Source organism: Stegodyphus dumicola, chromosome 12 (assembly GCF_044657685.1).
Source record: "Stegodyphus dumicola isolate Sdum_Otavi_A_Nest chromosome 12, ASM4465768v1".
NCBI lineage: Eukaryota > Metazoa > Arthropoda > Arachnida > Araneae > Eresidae > Stegodyphus > Stegodyphus dumicola.
In genome coordinates, this window is record NC_140779.1 from 74,069,453 (window position 1) to 74,090,291 (window position 20,839).

General features: G+C 32.9%; 1 protein-coding gene and 1 long non-coding RNA gene across 7 annotated transcripts in view; one reads left to right on the forward strand and one right to left on the reverse strand.

Annotated features, from left to right (window-relative positions):
- The window catches only part of LOC118183057 (calpain-B-like), a 207,537-nt gene that overhangs the window by 131,575 nt on the left and 55,123 nt on the right, over positions 1 to 20,839 (reverse strand). The window lies entirely within an intron of this gene.
- LOC118183058 (uncharacterized) lies at positions 5,318 to 10,401 on the forward strand. Its single transcript, XR_004757165.2, has 2 exons — positions 5,318 to 5,705; positions 10,015 to 10,401. It is a non-coding gene; the product is annotated as an uncharacterized LOC118183058 (long non-coding RNA).

The following is a 20,839-nucleotide window of genomic DNA, read 5'->3' on the forward strand; positions in this document are numbered from 1 at the left end:
TTATTTAGTTGTTTCTAAAACTGGTATTATGGGTCTCTGCTTAACTGCTCAAAAGGTATTTTTAATATACTTCTATACTCCCACACTTTTATTTTACATCGAAAAACATTTAGGACGTTTTTGCAACATTTCTAAAAATAAATAAACGTTAACAAATTAATTAAAATTTGTCATTTAAAACAGAGCTCGATACACACTTTAAAATTCCCTATATTTGTTTACCATCGCAACACTTTGGCGCTAGATTCACTTAACAGCGTTACATTTCATTAATTTTATAGCTTCAGCTTATAAACATATCGTTGGAACTATTACACAAAAGTGTAATTTTGCCGGCTCAGTGAGAATGAAGCCTAAAAGGCGCATGACGATAAGAGATTCCAGAGGCATGGTAATCTCTCTAAGGAGAAACGGAGCAAAGAGTTCACTTTATAACTCAACGCACAAAATTTATATCATCTAAAGAATTGTCTAATCGTTGCCACATGTTCTATTCAAATACTACTCGTATAATAACTCTAAAACGATGTATAAAAAAAAAATTTTAATTAAAAAAAAAAGAAAGAAACAGTTTTTTACAGACGATTTAGTATTTCTCATTCAATTAATTCAGTTCTCACTTCTCGACAAGGCAAAAATACATAAAAGCTCAAAATATCTGTATTAAAAATTACGAAGTAAATCTTAAACACTTATTTCCTCGAATAAATTCCAGAATGGATGAAGGGTAATTTAATTAACAATAATAAAAGAAGACGTTATCTTTGCTGTTGCGAAGCTTAGTTTCCCTAGTTTGGCAACAAATCCACTATTCTGCTAAGCTTTAAATTGTAAACAAACATGGCAGCAACGGTAAAAATAATCAGTCTTAGCCGTACTTAACAACTTTTAAATTGTTGATAATTGTATAATTATTGCATGCAAATTTACTAAAGACATAAAAACCTTAAGCGGAAGATAAGAACAACCTAATTCAATCATTTTTAATTCAAAAAATGCACAATTTACACACATATAAGAAAAAAGAACCTGATTGCAACCAAAATAGGATGTGCGCATCTGCCTGTTATAGCAGTCATATATACAGAATTTTAACGTTCTGAGGCTACTCGTTTTTGAGTTATGCGAAATACATACATACATATGTACGTACGTACACAAACGCCACGAAAATTTCTCTTCAAAATTCATTTTTATTCAGTTTTATAATTTTTTTGGGAGGAAAAAAGAGTCCTTTATTTTGTTTTTACGTATAGATGTCACTCAAAAGCTTCGTTAAATTGCATTCGATAGCGGTCAAAATAGATATTTTCGTATTTTCGTTGAAATATGATACCCGAAAATTTTCGCGATTACAATACATCTCTTTACTTCGTACAAGGAAGTAAAAATGTACTAAAATACTACTAAAAACCTTTATTAACCGTACTAACCTATTTTATTCAATCTATTTTTTTTAAACATTATTATGTATACTAACAAACTTAAATAGCAAATATTTTAATTAACTTAGCCATTAACTGCCTATTTTTAAATCTTTACAATACTTTATATTTTCCTTCGCTTAATGCATTAAATTAATCATTTAGGATGGGTGACATTTAACAACAGATAAAATACAAATTTCTCTTCAAGAAAGCAGAAATCATATAGCTCAAACATCGTAAGTAAGAAATTGATGACCTTCCTAAATGCCATCGATCTTTAAAGTGACAGAGCGCCATTCTGTCCCGTCCGCTTTCATGATTCCGATGTCTGAGTCTCCGAATTGAGGTCACTTTTTTTAAATCTGCACAATTTTCAATCAATGTAATAAACATAATGTAAAAATACAGACATACGCATTAAGAACTCCATTGGCAAGGATAAAAAGGGGAAGAATTTTAATTAAATTGCAGAAAATGATATTGCAGAAAATTAGGGTTTGTGCACTTTTGGCATTAGTCATTTTTTGCACATTTATCTTGCACTTCGTATTTATTATAAATGCATATATGCAAATTTTCATATCGTTTTCTCTTTATTTCGATATTTATGCATTTATGTTACAATTTTGTTCTCAAAATCGTTCATAATTTGCAAATAGCTCCATTAAAACTGATTATCCCGCATATTGATGTTTGCCATAAATAACACATCTCGCGATTTTCCATAATTTTAGATTTGGTTTGGTTTATTTAGTTACGGCAAAGCCTCAGGGCTATCTGCCTAAGGGATGCTTTTGTGGAAGACTTTCTAAGGGAAACTGGCTCGTATATACGTTACACATAGGGAAAAGCACAAAAACGCTCATGTAGCCAGCCCGTTCTCGGGACTTTAACCTCGGGCCGAACTACCAGTGTTCAGCGACTTTACCACTCGGCGGCTGATGGACCTCCATCGTTTTAGAAATTCTATGTTCCGAGCTTCTATTGTTATTCATACAGAAAACTGGAAGCCCATGGAAGCTGGAATTATATTCAAAATACCGACAAAAAACAAACAAAAAAAAAAAAAAAATTGCTCGCTATCAGCCACAGGCTGATTAATCTTCTCTTACGAGCGAAAAAGACATTCGAAACTAAAATAAATATATACATAGATAAATAAAACCTTTTATAATAGAAAAAAAACTTTTGTTTAAAACTCGTGAAATTAATTAATAGGCAAAAAATAGAAAATTAACTTGTCATAGTTTAAGGGAAGCAAGAGATTAAACAATTTTCTTTACAGAATACTTCTTCAGTTTTATGTCACGAATAATAAAAGTGCGTCGTCCTTGATGAATGTATAAAATTGATGGCGTATACTTAAAGTAGGGCAATTTGATTATTAGGTTTTGTTATTTAGGCTCCCACGTTTTTATTATCCATCATATAAAACTCGGAATGATTTTTTAAGAGAATTATTTAATCTCTTGCTCCCATTCTACATAATAAATTATTTTTCTATTTTTAGTTTATTAATTAGGTTATGAGTTTTTAATATGTATTTTAATTTTCATTAATTAATTTTAATATCTATATTTTAATTTTCATTTTTACTTCCTTGTTCCTTTACTTTTTACAAGGACGTAAAGGAAGTTTTCAGGTATTTCAGGAAAATTTTCAGGTACCATATTTCAACGAAAATACCCATTTTGAATGCTCTCGAATCCACTTGAATGATGTTTTCACGTAACATTTGTACATACGGACAAAATAAAGGACTCTTTTTTTTCCTAAACGAATTGCAAAATAGATTTAAAATGCATTCAGAAGAGGGTTTTTTTTTTTTTTTTTTTTTTTTTTTTTTTTTTTTAAATGCTTGTACGTATCTAGCACAGCTCAAAAACGAGTAGTCATAGAACGTTTTAATTCTGTAGGAGTTTTTACAATTCATTCATTTGATTATGTTTGATTAAACCATTGCAGTCTAGGCGCAGGATTCTTAAACAGTTCTTCTTTTCTTTTATTTATGCTATAAATACTGTGCCTCAAGGTTAGCAACATTTTTGCACACAAAACAAACATTTTACATTTCACATTACTTCAAGTTTCAAGTTAATAGCATAGGTTTTTACAATAACTCTCACAGGTAGCGGCTTAATACTCAACTTGTATTGAATTAGCGCCCTCTATTTATACAGTTAGCAGTAACAAACTAAACAAACTACTCAACCTCACTTAATTTAGCAAAAGTTAACCCACTCTCAGGAATTCAAATGTGTATTTCTAGGTAAGTTAAATTAAAACTTGCTATTTACTAGCCTTTTTATTATTATTTTTCAGTAGGCAAGAGTATCTAAATTACTTTGGTTTTCTAAAAATTTCGGGTTTTTTCCTCAATGATTTTGACATTTAATTACTATTTTAATTTTTGTCATTTTACTTGCTAAATTTCTCAAAATTCCTACTAGTTTAAATTTATTTTTTTAGTAATTCACAACATTTAGTTTTGAATTTTACTATACCCTTGCCTATATGGATGACGAAACTCCCCTTAATAAGTCTGTCTCCTGCCTGCTCAACAATTATTCGCTTATGCAAATAAATTTGATCTAAAAAATTCATTAAATTTTTTTAAAATTAATTTTTTGGAATATTATATTTTTTCATGGTTTTAGATATGTGCATTTAATTTACATATGCTTTTAAAATTTAAATGATATTGTAAATTAATTCGCAGCAATAATTAAACTTTTATTTTTTATTTTTGAAATTAAAATTTCTTAATAAATTTCCACTCTCTCTCTCTCTCTCTGTGTATATATGCATATATATCCACTCTGTAACACGGCTCAATGAACTTGGTTTTTAAATTCTTATATGTTGTTAAATTGTGCATTTTTAAATTTAAAACTGATTGAAGTATGTTGTTCTCATGTTCCGGTTAAGTTTTTTAATGCCGTTAGTTAATCTACATGCAATAGTTTAAGTTAAGCTTAACGAGGCTGCTATTTGTTTACATTTGAAACTCTTCGGAGAATAGTGAATTAAGTCAGTTTATACACCAACTTCAGTGTCGCTTCGCCGAGTAGGACCGAAAGTTTCAATTTTGTGCTCCGAAAAATCTGTCTTCCTGCTCGCTGGCAGAATTGCTTTTTTTTCGTAGAAACTCTAATTTAAATTGTAAAATTATTTTCTTTTAACTGTTTTTAATTGTATTTGTTTTTGCATAGAAACTCTAATTTTAATTATAAAAATTGTCTCTTAACTGTTTTAACTGTATTTGGTGTTTTACGTTTTTCTGCATTTTACAATTTTTAATGAAGATGCTTTAAGTTTTTGTGCATTTTTTGCCTTTCCGCGAAGTGAGAGCGAAATTAACTGAATGAAAACTAATAACTGCATTAGTCTTCCCTTTTCCAAAGAAAAGATATTAACAGAAAATTGCGTTAAGAATGAGATAGATAAGTATGCGTGTTAATCACATTTAAAAATACAGAAAACAGTTTTTGGGAGTTAGTTAATACAATGCCTTTCACAAACATAGAAAGCAATATTGTAGTGAAGGTTTATAGACTTATAAAAGATAATTTATTGGAAGACAAAGCGCTTTAAGGTGTACTTCCAAAACAATTATTAGAGTACAATAATAAAGTAAAAAATAAATAAATAAAAAGGAATGCATAAAGCTACCGTCAAGGTCGTTGCAATGTTCGCCGATACTTCAGGGTCAGAAAAACCAGTCCAGGGGGAAAATATTCAAAGTATTGCTTCAGATAAAATGAAGACACAGTACGAAAAAATGAAAAACAAAATATATCCGGATTACTTTGCTCGAGTGAAATAAAAATGAAAAGTATAAAAAGAGATATATACGTGTATATAGAAGATTTTGAATATCAGACAGCAGTCCTAAAGAAGGGGAGAAAATTTCCATTTGAAGAAACAGGACTGGTGTCTGAGAAGCCTCAAATCTCTGCTAATCTGAGGTTGCTTATTGTCTATGTTTACAAACTGAATCTTCGAATCTCATCGTGATTAAAGCAGCTATAAAGTAATTTAACAATAAACGGAAAATTCTGCAGTTAATTTAGAACGATAAAACAGAGATCATAAAGAATAGATACAAATGATAATATTAACTCCAACAGTGCTCAGTTACGTTTGTATTTGGTTATAACAGTTTAAAACAGAAAGACTATTCTAGTACTTTCTAACTCTGGTATCATGTCACATACAGAATCACCGTCTGCCGTGTCATCCGTCTGCCAAGAATGCAGTCAGTCGAATGCACCCGAGGTAAGCATGCTTTAAAAAGTTAAAAGTTATTTAACACGTTGACAATGACGAGGCCGTTGCAAGAGAAAAATATTTTTGTGTTATGCAATTTTTTGTCTCCGTCAACGGCTCTGGAAATTCGTGATGCGTGCCATTCAAAATGGGTTCAATGGGTTCGCGTTTCACTTATGTCACGTGTGTTGTAGGTGTTCCATCACTGGCCTACTAGATATACAGATAGTTCAGTGGTAGGCAGTGGTTTTTTTCAAATGAAATATCTGAGTCTGAAGCCCAAATTTTAGATCGTTTTATAGCATTTTATACCATTACCGTTTGATACCGTCACTACTTTTTTTTTTTTTTTTTTTTTTTTTTTTTTTTACACCAGCGGAGGGGGGTTCAACAACTGTCAGCAAATTTCAGTTTCAGAAAGTCTGACTAGAGAACTTTCGAAGAAGCATTTTGGATTGAGTTTAGCAGTTTAGAGTGTTAATCATTAGAAGTATCAATATTATTTTTGCTCATTATAACAGAATTTTGCTGCATACCATTTAGCCATATTGATGCTAGTTTCACATTGATTTAGCACGCTTCAGATTAAATTTGAATGACACGTTCATAGCCTTGTCAGTTAATTTTTATATCAAATATAGTTTTATATTCAAATATATATAAACTAATAGCAAATATATTTATATCGTCCAGATTATTGGACGTTTACTGTGTAAAAGAAAGTACGAAAATACCCACATACCAAAAAGTGCACAGTGAAAAAATTTCCTGCGCGCTGCAGAAAAGAAATTGCGGCCCGAAGGCCCTCATTGTTTTACATGGTTAAAGATCGACTTTAAGAAGCTTTCTGTGAAATTCATCTTCTAAACAGAAATTGTACTTTTTAATCTCAATGATATTGCTTTCTATAGAGACTTGTATACGTCCCATCTACAAAAGTACTTCCCAGGCTTTATTTTCGCAACCGCTGACCTTATATTTTCACTTAAAATGTTTTAAATGATAGAAATAGTTATGTTTTAGCATTTTTAAATTTTAAAAATAAATTTTATTAACGTTACGAACTTTAACTTTTCGTAAAAAATAAAACACAGTAAGAAATTTCAGATTGTGTGCTGCTCCAGAATACGACTTCAAGCTTTATAATAAAATATCTCAGTATTTGTCGTGTGGAGGTAGCACATTTTATTTCATATACAAGCGTTTCGTGCATATAATTACAGGGACCGAGGAAGCTATGCAAAATGTTACGACTTCCTAATTTTTATGAAATTGATTTTTTAAATTTAAAATAACAAAGCATGAATACATGTGCCATATGAAACATTTTTGTTATAGGAAATATATGTCTACGGCCAACTGTTGCGAAAATAAAGAATGCATGAAGATTTTAAAATATGTTTTGGGACACAGTGTATATGCCATAAGTAGGCTTGCTCAATGTAATATCAAACTGGGGGCTCCCGACGCATTTTTATGCGGACATACCGAACTGCGACTTCGTAATTTCACTGTCAATTTCTACCAACTTAGCAGTCACATTTTCACTTTCGTCTGTCTCTACTTTAGGCACTTGAGAAGAATCAGGAACTTTATTTCCATGAATTATTTCTTCACCTTGCTCAGATGCTTTACTAGCAATTTCTTTTATGTCTTCATCTTTACAAACAGTATATCACTTTCTTTCATTTCCATTTCAGGCACTAGAGAATCAAAAGCTTCTTTCCCATCTTTCATTTCTTCATCTTTTTGTTCTTCAGATGTCACTTCTGTCATTTTCACATCTTCTATTTTGGCTCCACTTTCCTCCAACTTTTCCATCATTATCTCTATGGCAGAAAATTCTTGTTGCGGATCGATCATACTTCCCTTTGTTAGATAGCCGAGGCTAAGTACGGGTTGGCGAATTCTAGTATCCGGCAAATCAGCGGATCCAAACCCGTGGAGTGATGTGAAAATTTGAAAAGATCAATTGGCGGATCTTAACATTAAGCCAGTAATACAGCTGAAGGAAACATACAGGACAAAACCCAAGTGGCAGGACATTTTCATCTTCAGTTCTACAACTAAAAGATACTGGGCTCTCTGAGACTCCTTCCACTTCCGAAATGGAGTCATATATCGACTATGGGAAAGCGACGATGGAACTAATAAGAGATGGAAGGTGTTCCTTCCTCGAAATCGAATACCTGATGTGCTGAAGTACATACACAGCAGCCCAACAGGAGGGCATTTCGGGTAAATGAGGACACTCAACAAGGTTCGAGAGCTCTTCCTCTAGACTTCGGTAAAAATCAATATTGAGAAGTGGTGCCGATCTTGCAATGCTTGCGAAGTCAATAAAGGATCAAACGGACGTAGCAGAGAAGGCTGCAGCGATACAATGTAGAAACGCCTTTCGAACGAACTGCCCTTACCATACTTGGACCTTTACCGAGGAACATAGATGGCAACAAATACATCCTCGTTGTTATGGATATTTTATGAAGTGGCCAGAAACGGATGCAATTCCAGACCAAGAGCTGACAGGTCACGACAGCTGAAGTTCTGTTATAGAACTGGGTTTTTATTTTGGGACTTCCCTCCAGATTTATTGCGACCAAGGCAGGAACTTTCCTTCGGCTGTGTTCAAGGGTCTCTGCGACTATTGGAAATCAAGAAAAAGCAGACGACTCCGTTACATCCGGCAGACTCTTAGCTTCGAGAGACCTCCGAATGTATATTCCTCGCCTGAGGAGGGCGTGCAAAACCTCCAGGACCGCTTGGAAATGGTACACAGGTTTGCCCGGGAGCGGATCAGTATCTCGACGGACAGGATGAAGAAGAGCTACGCGGCAAGAGCCACCTAACATCAGTTTCAAGAAGACGACAAGGTGTGGCTATGGAATCCGAGTCGTCTTAATGGTATTTCTCCCAAACTGCAGTCGCATTGAGAGGTTCCCTCTCAACAGACTGAATGACGTCGTGGTACGGATCCGTAAGTTCCCCAGTTCCAAACCTAAGGCCGTCCATTTTGATAGATTAGCCCATACCATGGCTATAGTATCTAGTGGTCCTTATCTAGGCGTACTCATAATTCTTATAGAGTAATTTTCCTATATGATTCATGTATATAACTTGTATGTAGTTACTTGTAAAATAATGTAAATATTTGTTTCTTTTATCTTTGTTTAGTTTATTTGTTTGTTTTTACCTTTTTGATTGTTTTGTCTGTTTGTACTATATTTGGCTTCTGACCAAGGATTGTACTGCCTGGGACGTGCAGTCCTTGATAGGAAGCAGTATTGCGAAACTCCCAGCTGCGGTGAGATACCTTCCTCACAAAGTGGGGTTAGGGTTGCCAAAAAGTGACAGGGAAAGACAGGATTGCCAGATATGGCACGAAATCGCTCATCTTTTTATACGGCATAGACGGGCTGGTGAGAATATACTAGAACATAGTTTTAGCGGCTTTCTCAAGAATATTCTCGAAGGTAGGCTAAAGCTATACATACCCTACCTGTTCTGGGTAGTAGTAGTGTCTTGAGTTCAGAGATTAGCTTGAGAGTGATCAATCGAGTCTGGAGCTGTCTGTATTTTAGTGCTTTGCCTTGAAGCTGTCTTCACCTTTATAGCTTGAAGGCTGTGTTGCTGATTTCAATGTGTTTGTCGTAGTTTTTCGACGCGTGTTAACGCGTCTTTGGAACTGTCCTTTGTAATAGTGTTAAATTATGTTCTGATTCTTCATCAAGTGTCGTCTTCAATTATTCCAAATCCACGAACCCGTAGAACGCTACAATACTTCCTAGTAATTTGCTCTAAGATAACAAACTTTATGAAAATCGAAACGCCAGAAGATATTGTAACTGAAAAAAGTAGTAAGAAGAAACGAAGTTTATTATTATTTACATTCAAATATTATTCCTTTTCGTATGCGGCATAAAAAGGTCTAACAGATAAAAGAAAGAGGATGCGTTCCATTATTTATTCTCAATTTTTGTCCTTCTGTGAAAGTTTCCGAGTATTTCTTTTAAGTAAGTTAGAGGTTACTTCAACGTATTACAATTATTTGAATAAATGTCAGTTTTAAAATTTTATTATTCAGCTGTCAATACGTTTGAACTACAAGTTGTGACCAATAAAAATTTCTTGCAGATACAAACTTTTAGATTTCAGGCAGAAAAAAAGCATAAATTTTGGATTTTTTCTTTGCAGTATTGTTATATGTATGCTTTGAAAGCTGTGTAATAGAAAATTTTTAAATTTAGTTCATAAATTTGTTTTGTAAACATAAAAAATCCTTTTTCTTTCTTTTTATTTAATTTTTTTTAAATTACAGCTATTTCAGATCATGCATTTGGCCTGCGTACTATTTGAGTGTCAGACCACTGGGATAGCTAGCTTTTACGCTTCTGTATTCTGCTGTTGGACCCTCGCCAGAATGAGAAGAAACCCACAGATCCCTATAATCACAGCAAATGACAGATCTCATCTTCGGCAGCCAGAGAACAAAGAGATATATTCATAGGGAAATTTCTACTTTCAAGCTTAAGAAAACGTTTTCGCCGCTGAGAAAATAAGAAAGTTGGCAGCACGGTCTCTAAAGCTGGAATATTCCAGAAATAATACAAGTTCAAAGGATATGTGATAAAAAAGTATTGCAGTACTTTGTTAGGAAAAAGCCGTGTTTATTTTTAGTCTACAGAGAATAATGAAATAAATCTGAAAAATTCATATTTGATTAATCTCTTATTTTTCCAGCTGAATTTTATATTTATCTTTTTTATTCTAAGTTAAAAAAACATGCTAATTTTTTTCAAAAAATCGCATAAGTAAATCGCATAAGATTTTTTATTCTTAGTTTGCTGCAGCTGGGAGATAGCTTATTATCTCTCCTTAACACGGTGCCCTCTGGATAAGGCTTCTGGTTAACAAATAGGATGCATGATATGCGCTTTTAAAAAGGTGTGATAACATGAGAAACGAAAGTAAAAGCTGCAAAATGAATGAATATGATTAATGGTCATGTCATTCGAATACGGCAAAGCTCGCAACGGCTGTCTGCCTGAGGGAAGGATACCTTCGTAAAAGACTAATATAAATCTATTCATATCCACAAAAAAAATTACACATGCACAAAACCATGAAACCAATTATACCGGTAACTCGTTCGCCTGATACCAAACCTAAGTCAAACTCTCAGTATTCCGCGTTATTTTAACCCTTCAACCACTGGTGGGGTTCCAAAGTGATCAAAGGAATTTTCTTAAATACAAAAGAATTTTAAAAAAAAAATTAAAAAAGGGGGGGGTGAAATGAAAAGAAAATCTGCAGATTTGTTCTAGTTTTTTTAGGGAGGCCTCTAATAAATGTATTTATGGTTACGCGGGGAAGGGCAAAATCGAGAAATATTTTAATTAATCATTCACAAATAAACAAATAAGAACTTTAAATTATTCACTTCGGCTATGATACATACACATTTGGATATGTCAGTAAAGCTAATGCAAATTTTCGTGCTGATAGAAACTTTCAAAAGAATACAAAATTGCAAAAAGTAAAATGTCATGCTAACATCCACTTTTAAATTAATAAAAATTGAAACAGTAAAGGAGTAAAAACAGCTTTTTGCATATCAGCTCAATATTAACCTGTGAGGTATGATAATTACTACTTAAGAAAACACTCAGAAAGATTTTATATTAGAAAAGACGAAGAAAAAAAAATGTGTGTGTCTTGGACCCAGTCAGCTGATCAATGTTCACTTTACGGTGTATTAGGTGTGGCTACCCTTTTATTTTATTTTATTTTATTTTTATATTCGCTGTCTTATTTATATTCTGGATGTAAAATGAGGAAAGTATCAGCTCCGGATGGATACCTTCGAAAATGGTTTTTATTGTTTGAAGTTGTAATGAAAATTTTCTCCCCCTTTCTGCATGTTTACTTACAAAATTTATATGAATTTCTAACAAAAAAAAAAAAAAAAAAAAAAAAAAAACACTAATACAGTATCTGAAAACACTGGAAAACATTAAATTATTTTCTTTAATAATTCTTTGTTTTGAAGATGTGGATGATTTGCAAAGCAATTTAGAACGGAATCCTAAGTTTTAAAACTTTCATTTGGAAAACATGTAAGATTTTTTTTATGTATTTAAAATTCTAATAATACAAACAATACGAAGTTATAAACCTTAATATTATGATCTAATTTTATGATTTGCGTTCTGTGAAATGTTTTGATATTAGTTTTAAGATATTATGAAATGAATGAGCTTTAGCTGCCTACTTTAGTTATTATTAATTGTTAATGTAGTTACTATTTTCAGCTTTAGTAATGATATCAGCATCTTGCTTAATAACATTTAAAGAGGATAAAAATGCGAAGAAAAAAGATGTGTGTGGCACAGACGCATTCAGCTGATCAATGTTTACATTTACATATAATGTTTTCGAAAATGAGAGCCATTAAAATCAATCTCGGAGAAGTCATTAGGCCGTGAAAAAAAAATTTTACTTTTCTCAATACACTCGGTAAGTTAACACGTCAGTATTAACACACCAGAAAAATTATTCGAGACAGATTATTAGCAGTTTGAGAACAAGGGTTGATCGTTGGACAGGACATAGGTATGTTGACTGGCCATTTTAGTATAAAGCAATATTCCCCATTTGTTCGAGAATCGATGGCTTACTAGTAGTTATAATAATATTTAACGTCGAAATAGATTAACCTATCCAAAAAATAAACCTCTATAATCATCACATATTATACAGAGCTTGGGATACACACAGATCTACATAAGGATCCACTCCAGTTTCATGGATTCATATAGAAGTACATAAGAGTACATAAGTACAAATTGCGTATACGAGCAATCGGACACATTAACTAACTGCATATGTTCTATTTTGTTTATGGTTAATAAGATTTCTTGAGAGAAATGCATTAAGATGAAATGTTCACTATTAATATTTATGTATATTAAATTTCTTATACAGTTCAAATATTACATTATTTTTAATTCGCTGGGGGAAAGGCTTAAAGCAGGTGTAACTCTGGTTTCACTTTTAACTTTATAATGAGACAACACTGTAAACAGCCATAGTTGATAAACTAATAGTAATTAATAAAAGCGGGAAAAGCGCAGAAATCAAAATGTCAAAGGAATTAGAAAAAATGGAAAGAACTGCCAGGCATGATGCATTTTTAAAACTTTATTTCTTACTTTTATTTTATTTATTTATTCCAGTTTCATAATATGTCTCTCCCACCTTATCTTTTCTTAACAGTTTCCCCTTCTTTCCGTATTTTTTAAAAAGCTAGACAAGTCTTTTAAGGGACATTTAATAAGGTTACTTCCCTGCCTTACACAGCGCACTAAGTTCCCTACTTTAAAAGTTCCTCATTATGTCACGGTTGCGGATATGAGGTAACAGTTACCTTAAACCGCAAACAAATCCTTTATTTATCAACAAATGAAGATTTTTCCGGAGATTTTCGAAACTGCTGAAAATGAAAACTACTGATTTTGGGAATCTCAAAAATTCCGTCTTGAATCTGTATAGCTAGCTATAAAAAAGCTATGAAAGTCCAAGTGACATGAGGGTTGATAAGTCTACCTTATCAAGCCGCATGTCAAACAATTTTGAGTTTTTGAGCAATTCATGTAGCCTCTGGGTAACAGTGGGTAAACAGATCTCTGATAAATTGAAATTTTTTTGGAAAAATATAGTTTTATGAAACCCAAATGATTATCTTACATGAGTATTATATAATTTATATACAACAATTTCAAATTGCGTATACGAGCAATCGGACACATTAATTAACTGCATATGTTCTATTTTGTTTAGGGTTAATAAGATTTCTTGAGAGAAATGCATTAAGATGAAATGTTCACTATTAATATTTATGTATATTAAATTTCTTATACAGTTCAAATATTACATTATTTTTAATTCGCTGGGGGAAAGGCTTAAAGCAGATGTAACTCTGGTTTCACTTTTAACTTTATAATGAGACAACACTGTAAACAGCCATAGTTGATAAACTAATAGTAATTAATAAAAGCGGGAAAAGCGCAGAAATCAAAATGTCAAAGGAATTAGAAAAAATGGAAAGAACTGCCAGGCATGATGCATTTTTAAAACTTTATTCTAAACTTTATGATATGCCTGAAATTTAAAGCATGTTAATATTATCGGATACAAATTCCTAAACAATGATAGAAGCAAGGGTCGTATATTCAATGATAATAGCAACTGAAGTCGAACGAAAATTTCTACAACAGTTTGAAAGAGGCTATAGTAACTAAATTAGTTCTGAAAGACAAAAATAGGTGGCAGCACAGGTAAAGTGAAAAGGTTAAGAAGGTAATAACGGACTCCGTCTTTCATTACTAATAGTGCCGGCAACCTTGTGCAAATCACCCAGGAATACAAGGAGCATTTACAGCGGTGTTTCTACACCAAAGGTACCAGCATCTTTGTATCGGGACATTAATAACTAGGATTAATTTGCTGCTTTGGCTAATATAATAAGCAAATACTTACATAATGGTGCTAGCATCTCTATTTTAGACTTATCGTCTAAAGGTTCGCTGACTTGCAAATTGGTGACAGCATTCCCTGCCGACTTAACGTATGAGTACATTACGGGAGTTCCAAGTCTGTAAGGGATATTACAATTACTGTTGTTAATATTTAGATAAATTTATTATTATTATGGAGAGAGTTGGCAAAGGTGAATGCCTCAGAACATCATAAAAGTCCAAATTCCGTTAAGTCGACTTTACCAAGCCATATATCTACCAATTTTGAGTTTTTGCGCAATTGAGGTAGCCTCTGAGTAACAATGCGGAAGCAGATCTTTGGCAAAATTAAGCAAAATGAAGCCCAAAACTGATAATATATATTTCCCAAAAAGCAATGCAAAATCAAATTAAAATATATATTCTCAACTTGCATAAAGAATATCAAATCTGAATAGCATTGAATGTTGTTTCCAATCCTCCTGAAAACTTGGAGCCAGAGCAGGTCCATGAATTTTATTGGAGCGAAGAGTCAAAGAATTCAAAATTGGGTCGAACTACTGCTAATTTATTTTTTTAAAATAAATTTTATTCCTTTTCCAAACATATCTTACCCACCAGCGGACAAGCGGTAAAACCGCTGCACACTAATAGTTAGATCCGGGTTCGAATCCCGCCGAACGTGATAATTATAGGCAGTTTACGTGGTTTTCTCCATGTGTAATCTGGATACAAGCTACTCTCTTTTAAAACATTCCTCCACGAAGACGTCCATCCCCTTAGGCAGATAGCCTTCATGTGCTCTGCCGTAGCCAAATAATTCAAATCCGAACATATCTAGTACACGTAGATCAATAACAGCTACACTTCTTCACACAGCATAAGTTGTCAGGCGAATTATAGCTCAGGGGTACAGTGCTTGGTTCGCATCTGAAAAAATGGGAATTCGAAATCCTATAGACCCAATTTTAATGTTTTGTTAATGTTAATTTTAATGTGCACCCATAAGTTTTCTTACCTTACGCAGTTGCATTCCTAATTTCAGCTTACGACATTTCAAATTAAAATTCTCTGAGAAAAGAAATGGGTAGTCTGTATTTCATAATAAGTTAAAATTAAAAACCTTGAAGGATGAGAATAAATTAGCTTATATTTCAATGCTTTTAATAAAATGATATTACATAACGAACATGCATCCGTCAAATATTGCATTTTTACACTCTTACATAGCGAACGCCTGATATTGCAGCTGGTCATAAAGTTTCAATATGTTGTATCAGTTTCTTTTATACAAATATTCAAGTTGCGCTAAGAACAACAGATAGAAATTTGTTTGATGAATGCGAAAAATCTAATTACGCCTCACACTCGATAGGCCGCGGATTTAAGGAAGATCGAATTAGTTGTCCATATTAGTACTTTAACACTGAGCGAAAAGAGTACTTTCACAGAAATCCAGGCTTAACGAAGCAAAGAATCAACTGATTTGCATTCTAAGGTTTCCCAAATTTGAAAAAAAAAAAAAAAAAAAAAAAAAAAAAAAAAAAAAAAAAAAAAAAACTCAAATGTCAACAAAGCCTATTTGCTATTTTTATAATAAAATTATTACTTCAGACATCACGTGTAGCTTTAAATTAGAGAAGAACGTTTTCCTGCGTATGCTAAAAGAAAGATTAACTAATTTTTGAACCAATTCTAATAAAATAATGTCAAAAGAAGAAAATTACAAAAGTACGATAGAACTCCGACAAACCGAAATTTGTCCCTCCAGTGGCCAAACTAATAAGATTACTGAATTTTGGCAGTTCGATAGGATTCAATTCAGATGAACAGGCTAGATGTATAAGATTTTCTTTGAATTTTCCCATTTTTAACATTAATATAAACCAGTTTATCATTAAAAAGTTTTCACACGGGCCTGTAACCGACAACAGTTATATATGCTGGCGTAATCAACTAACCGCAATTCGCTCAACCGGAATACAACTATATATATTTTGCAACGAAAACAAATTATTTCAACGTATTTCAATCGAATTCTAAGATTTCCGGCGATCTCATATTCCAACAATTGTAGCTTTTGGAAATGTGCAAAGGGAAGGGAATCACTTATTATTTTACGTACTGGATCAACCTTACATGCATTCTAATGTATACGTTTGGTAGTAATATCTGTATTTATCAATTTTCGATTACAATTCCTACAAACCTTTTTAAAAAAGGTGATCCGAAATACTTCCATTCTCATTAGCTTGGATAAAAGCAATTTTATTACGCTTTCTCAGCATCTGCATCACTGAATTAGAACTACTATCTTCTGTAGTAAACATGAACTGTTCCAAAAATATAGGCCCACCAGTACCAAGTGGTAATAAAACAGCTGAACACTGATAGCTCGCAAGGATGGTATCAGGGCCAATACAACATTTATGGCGGCGGAATTTAGGGACGGCAAAATGTTTTTAATTTAGGAAATCACTGGAGGTAGAATTTAGGAGCTACACCGAGTGGCAAAATACCTAGCCCGATTCTGGTAGTTTTTTGAACTCGGGTTCGAACGGACTGGCTGCATGTGAGTTTTCATGCGTTCTCCTATGTGCAACGTTAATACGGGTCATTTTCCCTTAAAAAATCTTCCATGAAAGTGCCGTTCTGAAGAAAATATCTAGTTAACCTAAAATCAGACGGGGCTATAAATGAACAGAGAATTCTTTTAGCACAAAGTTTATTCATGAACATTCAAAGCCAGCCAACTGACATATAATAAAACATGACGTCATAATGCGAACATGTAATGAAATACTACTGGCATCTGTTGACAAGCTTAGAGTATATAAAATCATATACTTTATTTAACACCTTCTCTTAAGCAGGTAGTCCTCAGGTGGACAAAATTAAACTGATTCTCTAAAAATCACTTTCCATAAACGGCAGCACTTGGAAATTAATTTTCATGCAAACGTTTTTGAGAGCTGAAAATAATTTTAAGGTTTGTTTCATAATACAAATTGCGTAAGCCACAGAAAATTTTAAGTTAACGGATGCAGAAACTGTGAAGAAATGTATTACTCAACAGTGCTATATCAGATAGCCCACTATAACAAACCTGACGAGTGGTATTAAAAAAAAAAAAAAAATAGTGCTCGATTTGCTTCATTTTGCTTTAGAAGAATTTACTAAATTGCGGTGACTGATACTTCCTTTTATATTTACTGATAAATATTAAATATTTACTCATACTTACTTCTACGTGCTGCTTCTTATGAAATATAATAATCTTTGAAGAAGTCTATTGCTTTTTTTGTGAGAAAGGATGAAAATGATAATAATAGAGACATGGTAGGAATTAAGGTATGAACGGAAAATATTGTTTTATCGATTTAGACTAACACTGATTTTAATTCACATCATATATTGATTTGTGTATATGTGTTTAAAGTTACGGTAAAGGGGTTATCCCTTTAGATCAATTTTATGTATTATTTTTCCTTTCTTAGTTACTGGTTTCCAGCATTCTAGTTTTCTTGAGTTTTTCATATTATCAGGTTTATTAAATTTGGGCTAATTTATATGCCTTTAAAATTTTCTGTAATATGTATAAGGCCCTCTTTGAGAACCCACCTGGAAGTGGTGGAAGACGGCAACGTTTTCCAGAGGGGGAAGCCGCGGATGCAACCATCACCAGCCTGCATTTGGTTTCCATCATGAGGTGGAGCAGCTATTGGTGATATACAAGATCTCCGTACTCTCAAAGACGCTTCTAGTAGTGGGGATGCATCTTTGGCATGGAGATGAACTGTTATGGTGTCATCTTGTTGAAGCAGGTTCTGCGTGTGTACAGCACGACATCGGCAGGTAATTGCTACGCTTGGGTGCTGACCAGCAGATCTATAACCTCGTTTAGTATGTATAGTGAATATGGCTGGCCTTCGTTTGTTGTTGCACGGGCTGGTCGTAATACATCCTTATAATTAAACATTGATTTGTTGAGATTTGTCAGAGGCTTTGCCCTTGAATCAAATCAGATCAAATTTACTGAACTTGATAAAGAGCACGTTGATGTCGAAATTTATTTAGCAATAGGTGGTCTTCTAAATCAACTTTGTTTCTGTTGATTCTCTCCTGTAAAAATGCCTCGGTAAAGAGTGCCAAATGCTTGCAACTAATGTCGTTTAGATAAGACAAAAAATCTCCTTTATCTAAACGACAACTTCAATTGAGATTGGAGTTGCATTAGTCGTCGCCTCCAATTTGGAGCGGAGGTCGCCATGCTCCAATTCTCACAGCCTAATAATCGAGATAAGAGCTTTGATTCTCTAACACCAGAAGTAATTTGGCATACGAATTCGTCCTTCAACCTATCTTTCATTTATTCTTTTGTAAAACCCTGAAAAGATTCCCTTATACTATTTCTCTCTAGTTAAATCAATGAACAGAATTAAATAAGTACTGTATCCTTTTACTAAGGGCTGAGAAATATACATAATTTAGTCTACTATGGGGATTTTACATTTATTACTTAACGTGAAGCAGGAAATGGCAGACTCTGTCAATTTGATTTCTGTTTCTCGCTAGTTGAATAGTTAACGAAATGGATACAATATATAAAAAATTAATCTCTGTAGGCCAGGGAAAAGGATTATTAAAAATGGTGGCTCATTCCGGAATCGGCTGGTTTTTTTTTTTTTTTTTTTTTTTCGGGGGGGGGGGAGGTGTATGTAAAGGGATTAGAGCCATTCCATTAAAATCCGTTGGGTTCGATAAAAATATCTGTCTTTCTTGTCTCTTTCAAGCAGGAAATATTCGTGTACTTTGAAACACGCAAGATAAACACTCTTCGATATAATTTTTTACTTCTTTGTACGAAGGAAAAAGGAAGTATTGTAATCGCGAAAAATTTCAAGCAGCATATTTTAACGAAAATATCCATTTTGACCGCTATCGAATGCAATTTAACGATGATTTTGCGTAATATCTGTACGTAAGGGCTGAATAAAAGACTCTTTTCCTCCAAAAAAATTATAAAACTGCTTTAAAATGAACTCTGAAGAGAACATTTCGTGGCGTCTGCACGAACGTATGTACGTACGTACGTATCTCGCATAACTCAAAAACGAGTAGCCTCAGAACGTTGAAATTTTATATGTAAGACATGTATAACATGTAGATGTGCACCTCGTATTTTGGTTGCGATCGGCCGCACCAAACGTATATAAATATATTTATATATATATCCACTCTGTTACCCGGTCAATGATCTCAGTTTGTTTACTCTTATATGCTTGTAAATTGTATATTTTTTGCTTTAAAAATGATTGAATTATGTTGTTCTTATCTTCCGGTTAAGGTTTTTATGTCTTTAGTAAATCTGTATGCAATATTTTTAGAATTATCAACAATTTTAAAGTTGTTTAAGTGCCCCTAAGCCTAATATTTTTTTTTGATGGCAGCCATTGCTTGTTTACATTTGAAACAGCAGAATAATGGATTTGTTGCCAATCTAGAGAAACTTAGCTTCGCAACAACAAAAGTAACGCATTCATTTATTATTGCGAATTAAATCATGCTTAATGCTTTCTGGAATTTTTTCGGGGAAATAACTGTTTAAGATTTACTTCGTAATTTTTAATACATATATTTTGAGTTTTTATGTATTTTTGCCTTGTCGCGAAGTGAGAACTGAATTAATTGGACGAGAAATACTCAATCGTCTGTGAAAAACCGTTTCTGTTTGGTTTTGTTTGCTTAATTTCTTTTATACATCGTTCTAGATTTATTATAGTATTTGAATAGAACATGTGGCAACGATTAGACAATTCTTTAAATGATATAAATTTTGTGCATTCTGAATTATATTATGAACGAAATATAATACTGTTAAATGAATCTAGCGCCAGAGTGTCGCTATGGTAAACAAATAGAGTGAATTTTAAAGAATGCATTTATTCTACTGTGTTTAATGCGCTGTCCGCGAAGTAGATTTAATTCAATCCAATAAGTTTAAGTGAAATGCAAGAAAAAATGCGTATAATTTAATATTCCGTACAAGGAAGTCATGTGGTGTACACATCAGATTTTTTCTTGAAAACAAAGTATTCGTCCTTCCATTTCCATGTTTTTAAATACCAAAGAAAAGTGTTTTAAAAATAATGCTATGTAAAGTGATGAAAGAAGAATATCACTTCAACAGCCATCAGAATATGCCTAAATATAAATTTCACCTGCTCCCATTCAGGTCATTTTTCAGAAAAAAAAAAAAAAAAAAAAAATCTTAGAAACGTTCTCATTACAGATAGAGAAGTGGAGCTGTAATTAATAACTGCAAGCCTTTTTACTAATTAATGAAGAAAATTCTGTTCTTAATATTTTTAATGAAGAGAAATTTTTTATAAAATTTTAGCGAACAGTTTATTTCTTTCGCTTTTGCAAAACTTCCTTGAAATTTAAATTTTATTATTTTTTCTTTCAGTTCTGTATTGGAGATAATACAATCTGTAAAAGGAGTCGAAAATCTATCTGCCAACCTGACACTGATGCTTTCGTGATAGGCATTTAAGAGAAACTGGCTCTTATTACGCAAAGCAAGAAAACCATGGAATTCTCTGGGTTAGCCAATCAGTATTTCGT